Below are 10,997 nucleotides of genomic sequence, written 5' to 3'. Positions count from 1 at the left end.
TGAGCCTGCGCGTCCGGAGCCTGTGCTCCGCAACGGGAGAGGCCACAACGGTGAGAGGCCCGCGGACGAAGAAAAAAAAAAAAAAAAAAGAACATCTGCCCCATGTTGAATGTATTCCATTCATCCCACCCTTCCCCTCTTTTTAGTAACTGCTATAAAGCAATTGACCCTTACTACAGAGATATTTTGTAATACAGCACTTTACGGGAGGTGTGAATTGAGATGAGAATGATTGCGAATTTTGAGAGAAAGTTGAATGAAAAATTTGTTCATTCAATCAACAAACATTTATAGGTACCAATTGTGCGCATGTTGGATTATAATGGTGTATGGTACACAAAAATACAGAACCTTTGAGTGTAGATCTTAGACTGCATACATTAAATTAAGTAATAAGTATAATGAATATTATAATGGGTCCTTAACACAGTCTGGAGTGGACATGGGGGTCAGGGAAGAGCCTTTGTATTCTTTACTACTGTTGCCACAAATTTAGTGACTTAACACCCATTTATTATATCACAGGTATGTAGGTCAGAAGTCCAGGTAGTTTGACTGGATTTTTTGCTTAGGGCTTGCAGGGTCTTGCAGGCTTAAATCATAGTTATTAGCTGGCCTGGAGTCTCTGGGGGCGGAGAATCTGTTTCCAGGCTCAAACAGGGTGTTGGCTGACTTCTGCTGTATCCCTCTGATTTCCTATTTTGCCCTTGGCTGAGAGAAACCTCTGTTTTTAAGGGCTTAACTGATGGTATTAGACCCACCAGGATAATCTAGGTTAATCTGCCTATCTTAAAATCAACTGAGTAATAATTATATCTGTAAAGTCCCTTCATAGTAGTACCTAGATTACTGTTTGATAATATAACCAGAGAATGGAAATCTTGGGGAGAGAGAGGGGGATAGCTTTAGAATTCTGCCTACCACAGTCTTCCTGAGGAAGTGATTTTTGAGTTTGAGACCTGAAGGATGAGTATGTATAGCAAGGGTGGTGTGACATGGTAGGTAGTGTTTTAGGCAGAAGGAAGAGCATATTTGAAGACTCTGAAGGAGGATAGAGCATGGTAGGTTTAAAGAATTGAAAGAAGGCCAAAGACTGGATTTTGGAGAAAAGTCTGGATAGTTAGACGAAGGATATTTCTTGTGGGCCTTATAGTCCATGATAAGGATTTTAGGTTTTAATCTAAGAATAGTGGGAAACCACTGAAGATTTTTAAGGAGTATGACATGATCATATCATTATCTTGAAGATACCACTGAGGCTACAGCATGGAGAGTAAATTAGAGAGGAGTAAGAATGGATCCGGAGCAGCAAGTTAGAAGGTTATTGTAGTTGTCTAGGGGAGAAACGATTGATGGTGATTTGCACTTGAGTGGTGGTAGCATCATTGAAGAGAAACAGATGGGCTGAATGAAGTGGATGGGTTGAAGAGATTTAAGAGGTAGAATTGAGGTAATATGGAGAGGCTCTTGGTGATTGGTTAGATGTGGGGTGAAGAGGAAGAATTGCATCAAGGATAAAATTCAAGTTCATGGCTTGGGAAATTTGGTTGATGGTAGCATTATTCATCTAAATAGGGAACAACATGAGGAGGAGCAGGTAGTTGACCCACTGAGACCAAAATACCTATGGTCTATCCAGATAGAGCTGCCAAGTGGGATGGTTAAGTATGACTATGAAGCTCAGGAGAGAAATTTGAATGGGAGATATAAATTTAGGATTTGGCAGCTTATAAATATTAGTCAAAGCCATCATCTGTTCATTCAGTAAATATTTGGCACCTGCAATGTGTTAGGTTTGGGGCTAGCCTGTTGTGATTGAGAAAGTAGGGAGCTTACATTCAGTTGGCATTGGACAGACAAAAAACAAGTAAACAAACATAGTTAATTTAGAGAGAGATAAGTGCAATGAAGAAAATAAACAGGTGATGTGATAGAGAAGAATAGGATGCTTTAGGATGGTCCTGGAAGGCCTCTTTTGAGGAGGTATTTGAATTGAGAACTAAAGTATGAGAAAGAACCAGTATGGAAGGAGTTGGAATATATGGAAGAGTATTTATATATACAGTGTGTAATAGCACATATATCCATAGAGAGATATAGGAAAGAATTATCCTCAAAATAATAATGGTAATTTTCTCAGGTGTTGGAATTTTAAGTAGTCGTTTCTTTCCACATGCTTTTTTTGGTATTGTTAGAATTTTTTCCATCAGTGTGTTCTTCAAATTAAAAAAAAAAAAAATTCCAAGAAGAAAGAACAGAAAATGCAAAGTCTGTGAAGTAGGAGAGAGCGTGACTTATGCGAGGGTCAAAAACATAGGTATATCTGGAGTGTGTGATGGAGAGGAAGAGTGATGCAAGGTGAGCTTGCACAATCTAGGTCATGGAGGGTCACAGAGAGGAGTCTGAATTTTATTTTGGGTGAAATGGAAAGAGTTGTAAAGGTTTTAGTACAAGAACGGCATGATGAGATCTAAGAAGATCATGTGTGATGTTTTATGGAGGTGGAGTAAGAGAAGGACAAGGATAGAAACCGGGAGATCAGCTAGGAGGCTGTTGTAGTAGTTTAATAAAAAATGAAGACGGATTGGACTGCCCAGTGGCAGTAGAGATGAACAGATGATTTGGAAATATTTTGGAAGTAAAACTGAGACAAACTTGATGGGAGGAAATGGAAGGTAAGGGAAAAGAAAGAATCATGGTGATACTTAGGTTTTTTGGTTTGACATTGGTGGGTGGGGTAGGATCTTTTTGATTGGGACTACTATAGTAAACATTTTTGGTTTAGTCTTTAGGAACTCCTGGTGCTGATACAATTTTAACTTTGTATGTAGGTAAAGAGCCAAAAATCAAGTACATGCATATTACAAAATAATTGTCTCTGCCATTTAAAAAATGTTTCTTCTCTTTTGAAATCTTTTGGAATGCTTCTTATCCCAGGTGTAGTCTCAGATTTCATAATGCAGAGCCCCTTTCCCTTGTTAACCTTCTATTTTTTTTTTTTTATGAAAAGAAGGGAGAAAAATTTAGAAAGGGAATAAGTGTGAGATGTTTAGTTGATTTAAATGTCTTTAAATACTTTAAAAAACTCCATTTGACATCCATTTCCATATAAAAATTGATTTTCTGATTATAGAAGATTTTTATCTAGTTGTAAAAGAATACCTGACAGGGAACTCTCTGTGCTAATTCTAATGCCTAAGCACAGATTGTGATTGGCTGTTGTGACTCAGAAGATTTTGTTTGTTTTTTTGCACATAAATCGTATACTAATTGTTTTTAAAAGTATAAAAATCTGGGGCTTCCCTGGTGGCGCAGTGGTTGAGAGTCCGCCTGCCGATGCAGGGGACACAGGTTCATGCCCCGGTCCGGGAAGATCCCACATGCCGCGGAGCGGCTGGGCCCGTGAGCCATGGCCGCTGAGGCTGCGCGTCTGGAGCCTGTGCTCCACAATGGGAGAGGCCACAGCAGTGAGAGGCCCGTGTACCGCAAAAAAAAAAAAAGTAAAAAAACTTAGTTTCTTTAAAAATGTTTTTTATTTCTTCAGTTTGATCTTTCCACTCTTTTGAGTGTGAAGCTTTGTTATCCTTACTGTGTCCTTCTGCCTGTTCTACATCACCTGCATCTAGTATTTCTTGGCTTGTTAAGCTTCAGAGCCATTTCTCACTTTGTCTCATTCACATCTGTGACCTGGTTCTCAACTGCTGCAGTTTCTATTTCAGTGAGCTGTTGTTCACTTTTGGAAGCATAAGACCAGTTATCCAACAAAGAATAGAATTGTCCTTCTGATTGATGACAATCAAAAAAGCATGAAATAGAATACAACAACATGAGAGTGGATGTTGTGGTGAACAGAAAGAAGACTTACCACAGGACATTGCCTTTTGTGTGTAATGTGAGCTCTTGCTCAAGCTTACCCCTGGACTTTTTTTCTTTGGAAACAAAGTTTTGATGTCTAGACCAGGGTTTGCTTAAAGAAATGGAGGCAGAAGGAGCAATAAAAGGTATTGCTTTACTCATCACTGTCTACATTAATTATAAAGTTTAGAAATCTACCTGATAACGACAAAAAGCGACTGTTGTCTCTGCATTCCAAGTTTCCCAAATGCTTTTACTGGCAGAGACGTCATGGATTCAGGACTGAGCATATATTGCCTAATCATAACTATTCCCAAATTATCTTTTTTGGTAGAATATCAATACCTGAGAAGATTTGAGATTTTATTTTGTCTTCTTTTTAGAATGTAATAGGGAGGAACTTGGTGAGATTCCAGTCTATTGGTTTTCTGCTTTTCAGATTTGATAATATATTTATATCTCTCTGATCTTTTCAACTGTTACTGAAACTGAAATTATGGTGAACTGATTTCATAGGAATTATTAAGATTGTGCTCCATAGTGAGGGAAGGTTTGGTTTACAGTTAAATTTTTGTATTTCTTCATTATGCTGGCAGATAGGCATTATCTTGGGAGTTGGCTCATTTTCTAAGAATGAACAACCATAAACTTTGTCTCTACCCTTAACTGACTCTGCAAGCAATCTTACAAACTTTTATTCCTGGATACCTTATTCTTACAAATAATAACTTTCTAGAAATTCCATTCTCTATAAGGTCATTTCAGAGACCAATTAGCATAAAATGTTAACCTTCCCAGAGGATTTGGCCATATTTTCTTTCCGTGTGTATGTGTTTTCCTCTTAAAATGAGATTTGAGGGGAAAAAATTTAAGCAAAGGAACTGAGGAAGGTGGTTTTGTCTCCTATTTCCTTCCTCCTGTTTTTTTGTTTTCTTGCTTTTCTACTTGAATTGAAAGCCGTTTGAGGTTAGAGCTTTGACTTTATACAATTTTTTTTTTCTGCACTACGCAGCATGTGGGATCTTAGTTCCCGACCAGGGATTGAACCCGGGCCCCCGTCATTGGAAGGCAGAGTCTTAACCACTGGACTGTCAGGGAATGCCTCCTTCCCACTTCCCCTCCTCCCAACCAGTTTGTGGTATATATTTCCTCAATCCAGCTAGGCAGCTAACAGACATAATTTGTAGCCTTTTCAGGTAAGTTAAAAGTTTGTTTCATGGCACTCTAATAAATACAAAGTATCTCCCGTCAACTATAGTTGGCTCTTAAAGGAGAAGATATCTGAACATCTCTTGATATTTACTCAAGGGGAATATTTACTCTTAGTTTTTGTAGGTAAGAAAATCATTTTGCAAGCATCCCTTTTATAATATTCATATTAAAATATAGATACTCACTTGATATAATTCTGTACTTAAAAAATTATGTACTGAGACATAATTAAGAGACAAATCCTATTCTTGGATGGGAAGACAAATCCTATTCTGAGATTAGTTCTCCCTCAATTAATCTAAAAATGTGTGATCACAATAAAAATACTAACAATACTTTAAAAATCTTGGCACACTTATTCCATAATTTTTAATGGAAAAATAAACACATAAGAATAGTCTTGAAAAGTCTAAAAAAGGAGCAGAATGAGAAGCAGAGGTCTACCAGGCATGAAATGCATTGTAAAACTTCATTAATTAAAAGTTTGATAGTGTCTAAATAGAGACACAGACCAAAGGAAGAGATACAAGAATCCAGAAATAAATCCCAAAAGGAATTTTTATTATATATGGTTTTTATATATGATAAAGATAGCATTTCAAATCATTGGGGGAAAACAGTATTGAATTATATCTCTCCCCCACCAAATAATAAAAATAAATAAATAAAGCTTGTTCCTTATACCAAAATAAATCATTGTTACTTGTCTAAATGTGAAGGTAATTCTCCCTAAAGCCTTTGATGGTTAAATAAACTGACAAAATTGTCAACATAGTTATAAATATTGAGACCTGTATCTTTTCATTTTTAGCTTTATATATTGTTAAGTCTCATCTTAAAAACATTTCAATAAGTTGGATTGGGCTTGTATAGTTGTTGGAAAGAAAGCACTTAAATTTGGCAGAAAGGACGAAATAAGTAAAAATTCCTTTTTATATGAAGGTTGGTGAAAAATCATCAGAGGTTTATGGAATGTTAATCCTTTAGTAAAAGTGAGGAAGGTTTTATTATATTGATTGAGTTTTAGGTATTCTGCTACATTTTAACTTTTAGCATTTTTAACTTTAGTACAGTAAAAACACTTAGTATTAAGGATTTAAAATGTTTACTGAATCTAAAGTATGATTCTGTTTTATTGAGGCTCCAGTTATTCCTGTTAGAACACCTTTATAATTTTATAGTGCAAGTCACTGGATAATATTTAACAGAAATTCATGCTGTACTTACATTTCAAATAGCATCAGTTTCATTCAGAAAAGAACAACAGGAATATTACATGAATGTGAGTTAGGGTATTTAGTATGTCTTAGAACTGATAGTATATATGAACTTATCGATTTTCTATACTAATTTTGTATTCAACTATAATAATTGTCTTATTGTTTCTAATAAGTTTTTTAGTTGATTCTTTGAGAGTTTCTACATAGGCAATCATATTATTTGTAAATAGCAATAATTTTACCACCTCCTTTCAGATATTTTGACTCCTTTCAGATTTTTTTTTCCTCTTTGGGAATTGTATTGGCTAATACTTTCAGGACAATGTTAAGTTACAGAGAAAATAGTCAGCATCCTTAACTTGTTCCTTGGGAATGCTTCTAATGTTTCCCCATTGGGCATTATCCTGACTTTTGGATTGAGACATATATTTTATGTTAAGGAATCTTCTAGCTATTTATATTTTATTTAGTTTTTTTTTTTTTAAATCGAATGTTGAATTTTGTTAAATGCTGTTTTCATCATCTATGGAGATAGCCATGTGATTTTTCATCTTACATCTCTTGATAATGATAGATTATATTAAATATTGAAATCAAATATTGAAATCTTGAATTCTAGGAAAATTTCTTCTTTCTTAGTTGTAGTCATTTTATAAGAACATCAGGAAGCTTTCCTTTCTTTTTTAATGCTCTGGAACAGTTTAAATAGTACTAGCATTATCTGTCCTTTACAGGTTTAGTAGTATTCCATTTGAAATCTTTTGGGCTTGGTGTTTTTTATAGAGGGTAGCTCTTAACAACTTCTAAAATTCAATAGTAGTTAATTTTTTAGGCTTTCTCTCTCTTCCAAGGTTAGTTTTGTTAACCATTCTACAGTTTTAAAGTGTATTTGCATAGTGTTGTAATAGCAGTAATCATTGTCTCATTGATTTTTAAAATTTTCTTTGTAGCTATGATTATTGCTTCCTTATTATTTCTTATTTTGTATATTTGTAATTCTTTTCTGATTGTTTTTATTAGCTGTTTCTTCCAAAGAACCAGCTTAAAAAGTTACTTCTTTTTTTTTTTTCATAGGCATACTTTATTCTTGTAACTCAAAATGGATGCTTTAATGTATTTATTTTCATTCTTATTTCTTAACACAATACACCACACATGTATTTGAGGCCATGGTATTTTTCTGACTGCTTTAGTTTTATCCCACAGGTCTTGATAGGTAGTGATATGTATTTACTTTGGTTATTTTTAAAACTTCATTACATTTTTTAAAAGTTTTTTTTAAGTTTTTTTTTAAGTTTGTTTTTTTAAGTTTTTATAATCTAAGAGTTATTTCCAGGTGGCAATGTGTGTTTGTATGTTTGGATTTTTGGCTTAGTTACTATTTCTAGTTTTATTATATTGCTTTCAGAGAATGTTGTTTAATAATATTTCTACTTCTTTGGTTTTATTGAGACCTGTTTTGGTGGCATGCTATTTGATCAGTTGCTGTGTTTCACGAACACTTGAAGATATATATATATATTTTTTTCAGAGTTTAATATTATCATTGTAAACTACCTTACTGTGTTATATAGGTCTTCTGTATCCTAATAACAGTATATTTCTAATTCTCCCTATATTTCCTTTAGTTTTGCTTTATGAATGTTATGCTTTTCTATTTGATGAGTAAATATTCTTGTTATATCTTCATTGTAGGCACATCCTTTAAAAATACTTTTTATCTTGAAATAATTATAGATTCACAGGAAATTGGAAAAAACAGATGTACAAGCAGGTCCTGTGTACCCTTCACCTAGCCTTCCCCAGTAGTAACATCTTGCATGACAACAGTTAAATATCACAACAGGAAATAGACACTGGTTCAATTCATAGAGCATATTCAGATTTCACTAGTTTTACATACACTCATTTGTGTGTATGTGTTTTATATTTCTATGCAGTTTTATCATATGTGTAGCTTCATGTAAGTACCCCACAATTTAGATCCAGAATTGTTCACAGAGTTCCTTTTTGCTACCCCTTTGCAGTCATACCAACCCTCTTCCACATGCCCCATTCCTAACCCCTTCCACCCCATCTGTATTCCATCTCTATAATTTTATTTCAAGAATGTTATAAAGTGGGATCACATAGTATGTAACCTTTTGAAATTGGCTTTTTAAACTCAGCATATTCTTGAGATACATCCAAGATGTTAAGTGTAACAGTAATTACTTTTTATTGCTGAGTAGTATTTCATGGCATTAATGTAGCACAGTTTGTTTAGCCATACACCTGTTAAAGGACATTAGGATGGTTTCCACTTTCTGGCTCTAACAAATGAGACTGCCATGAATATTTGTGTACAGGTTTTTGTCTGAATGTAAGTTTTTATTTCTCTGGGGTATATGCCCAAGAGTGTAATTTATGAGACGCTTGTAAGTACATGTTTACTTTTATAAGAAACTGCTAAACTTTTTTTCAGAGTAGAGGTACCATTTTATGTTTCCACTAGTGATGTTTGAGTGATCTTGTTTCTCTGCATCCTTGGCAACATTTGGTATTATCACTATTTTGTGATTTGATCATTCTGATAGGTGTGTATTGATAGCTCATTGTGGTTTTAATTTACATTTCCCTGATGGCTGTGATGCTGAACATTTTTTCATGTGCTTATTTTCCATCTGTATCTTTTCTTCATTGAAATGTCTGTTCAGGTCTGCTGTCTAATTTTCTAATTGGATAATTAGTCTTTTTACTGTTGAGTTTTGAGAGTTCTTTATATATTGTAGATACAAGTTCTTTGCTGGGTATATGGTTTGCAGATATTTTTTTTCAGTCTGTAATTTGGGTTTTCATCCTTATAAAGGGTTTTTCACAGAGCCAAATTTATTATTTAAAATTTTCCTTTTATGGATTGTGCTTTTGTTGTTAAGAACCCCTCTGTATCTATAGGTCCTGAACACTTTCTTCTTTGTTTTTTTGCTATGCTTTTTTCCTTCTAACATTTTATGTTTAAGTTCATAAGCCATTTTGAGCCAATTTTTTATATAAGATGTGAGGTTCACATTGAGATCCTTCCTTCCTTCCTTCCTTCCTTCCTTCCTTCCTTTCTTCCTCCCTCCCTCCCTCCCTCTCTCTCTCCCTCTCTCCCTCTCTCCCTCTCTCCCTCTCTCTCTCTCTCTCTCTCTCTCTCTCTCCCTCTCTCCCTCTCCCTCCCTCCCTCCCTCTCTGTCTCTCTTTCTTTCTTTCTTTCTTCTGCCTGTGGATGTGCAGTTGCTCCAGCTCTATTTGTTGGAAAGAAACTGCATCCTTTTTATACTATAAAATGACCTTCTTTTTCTAGTTTAAAGCTTTTTTTGGTGGGGGGGTAGTCTTGAATTCAGTCTTGTGGCATATTAAGATCACAACCTTTATTTTGTGTGTATTTGCCTACTATATTTTTTGCCCATTGTTTTATTTTCAACCTTCAAAAACAGTTTTAGGTGTCAGTTTACATTATAGGGTTGGTTTTTATTTTATGATCCAGTCTGAAAGTCTTTTTCTTTTGCTCTAGTGAGTTTAGCTCATTTACATTCATTGAGATGAAAGATGTTGGTCTAAGTTTTGAAACTAATTTTCTATTTTGCTTTTGGTTTTTACACCTTAAATAGAAAATCTCTAGCTATGTGGTATGTTTACTTTGCTTTGGCCCAGTTATTTGTAAGAGATTTATGTGAGAGTATAGAGGCAAGTCTTCCTACATTTAGACTATCTAGAATTTTCCTTATGATCCAGGATTTAGTGTGTTAGTTTGTTCAGCTTTTATCCTTCTCCAGCCAACAGGGTTAGGCAACTGTGTATAAAATTTTTCATAGTACAAAACTTTTCTCCCCTGCTGCCATAGAAACAGAATATTCTTTGTAAATAGGGCATTTCTGAGTGATTTCTCTTTAAGCCCTGCCTTTTCTGAAACATGAGTTTTAGGCTTTACGCTTTGAGAAGTTTATCTTCCTACCTTTTAGTGAGATAAGCAGTTTTCCTCCTCTGCTTTTACTCTTTTGAGCCCCTGCATGATCTCCATTGTTTTGGAGAACACTTCCACATATTTTGAGGGTTGAGTTTTAGCTTATCTTAATTTTATCAGAAAAGGAATTTGTGTTTTTGTTTTTGTCTCCTTGCTGTTCGGATGATTTCTATGAAGAGAAGGGGGAAATGGAGATTATGCCAGTATTCTCAAAGTAGGAGTCAATAGTAATATCTTTAATATCTTCACAAAACATGTTGCTGTATTTTCATAAATTATATTTAATTATTGGGAGAGCAACATCTTTGTTGGGATAAGTAGAACACATATTCCTGAAGTACTTTAATTCTTTTCCTAAATTTTATTTTAAAGAATTATGTAAAAGAATTTCATTTAATTTAGCCTTAAGGAATAACTAACTCTATTATATTCTACCTTTTCAAGTCTTGAAGGCTTGCCACTTAGAAATGTGTATTATTTGATAGCTCATTTTCTCCACCAGTAGTTCTGATAAAAACCAAAAGAAGAATTTGTTGTCCACAAAGGGAAGTTAGTGAGTTTTATTGTGAAGTAAGGGAGTATATTTCCATTCTTGTACTTTTTACACTTTGAAAATTATATATGCTTTAAAAAAATATACCATTTAAGAAAATTTACTGATTTTCTTCAGAATTTTAGTCATTATCTCTGCAACTCCTTCTCTTGTGTTCTCAGTTTTCTTTCCC

The 10,997-nt window shown here is 34.5% G+C and overlaps 1 protein-coding gene across 3 annotated transcripts in view; it reads left to right on the top strand.

Annotated features, from left to right (window-relative positions):
* LNPK (lunapark, ER junction formation factor) overlaps positions 1–10,997 on the top strand; it is an 83,338-nt gene that overhangs the window by 10,193 nt on the left and 62,148 nt on the right. The window lies entirely within an intron of this gene.

This window comes from Lipotes vexillifer, unplaced genomic scaffold, assembly GCF_000442215.2.
Source record: "Lipotes vexillifer unplaced genomic scaffold, Lipotes_vexillifer_v1.1 scaffold645, whole genome shotgun sequence".
Lineage (NCBI taxonomy): Eukaryota > Metazoa > Chordata > Mammalia > Artiodactyla > Lipotidae > Lipotes > Lipotes vexillifer.
This window is presented reverse-complemented; position numbering and strand designations above follow the sequence as displayed.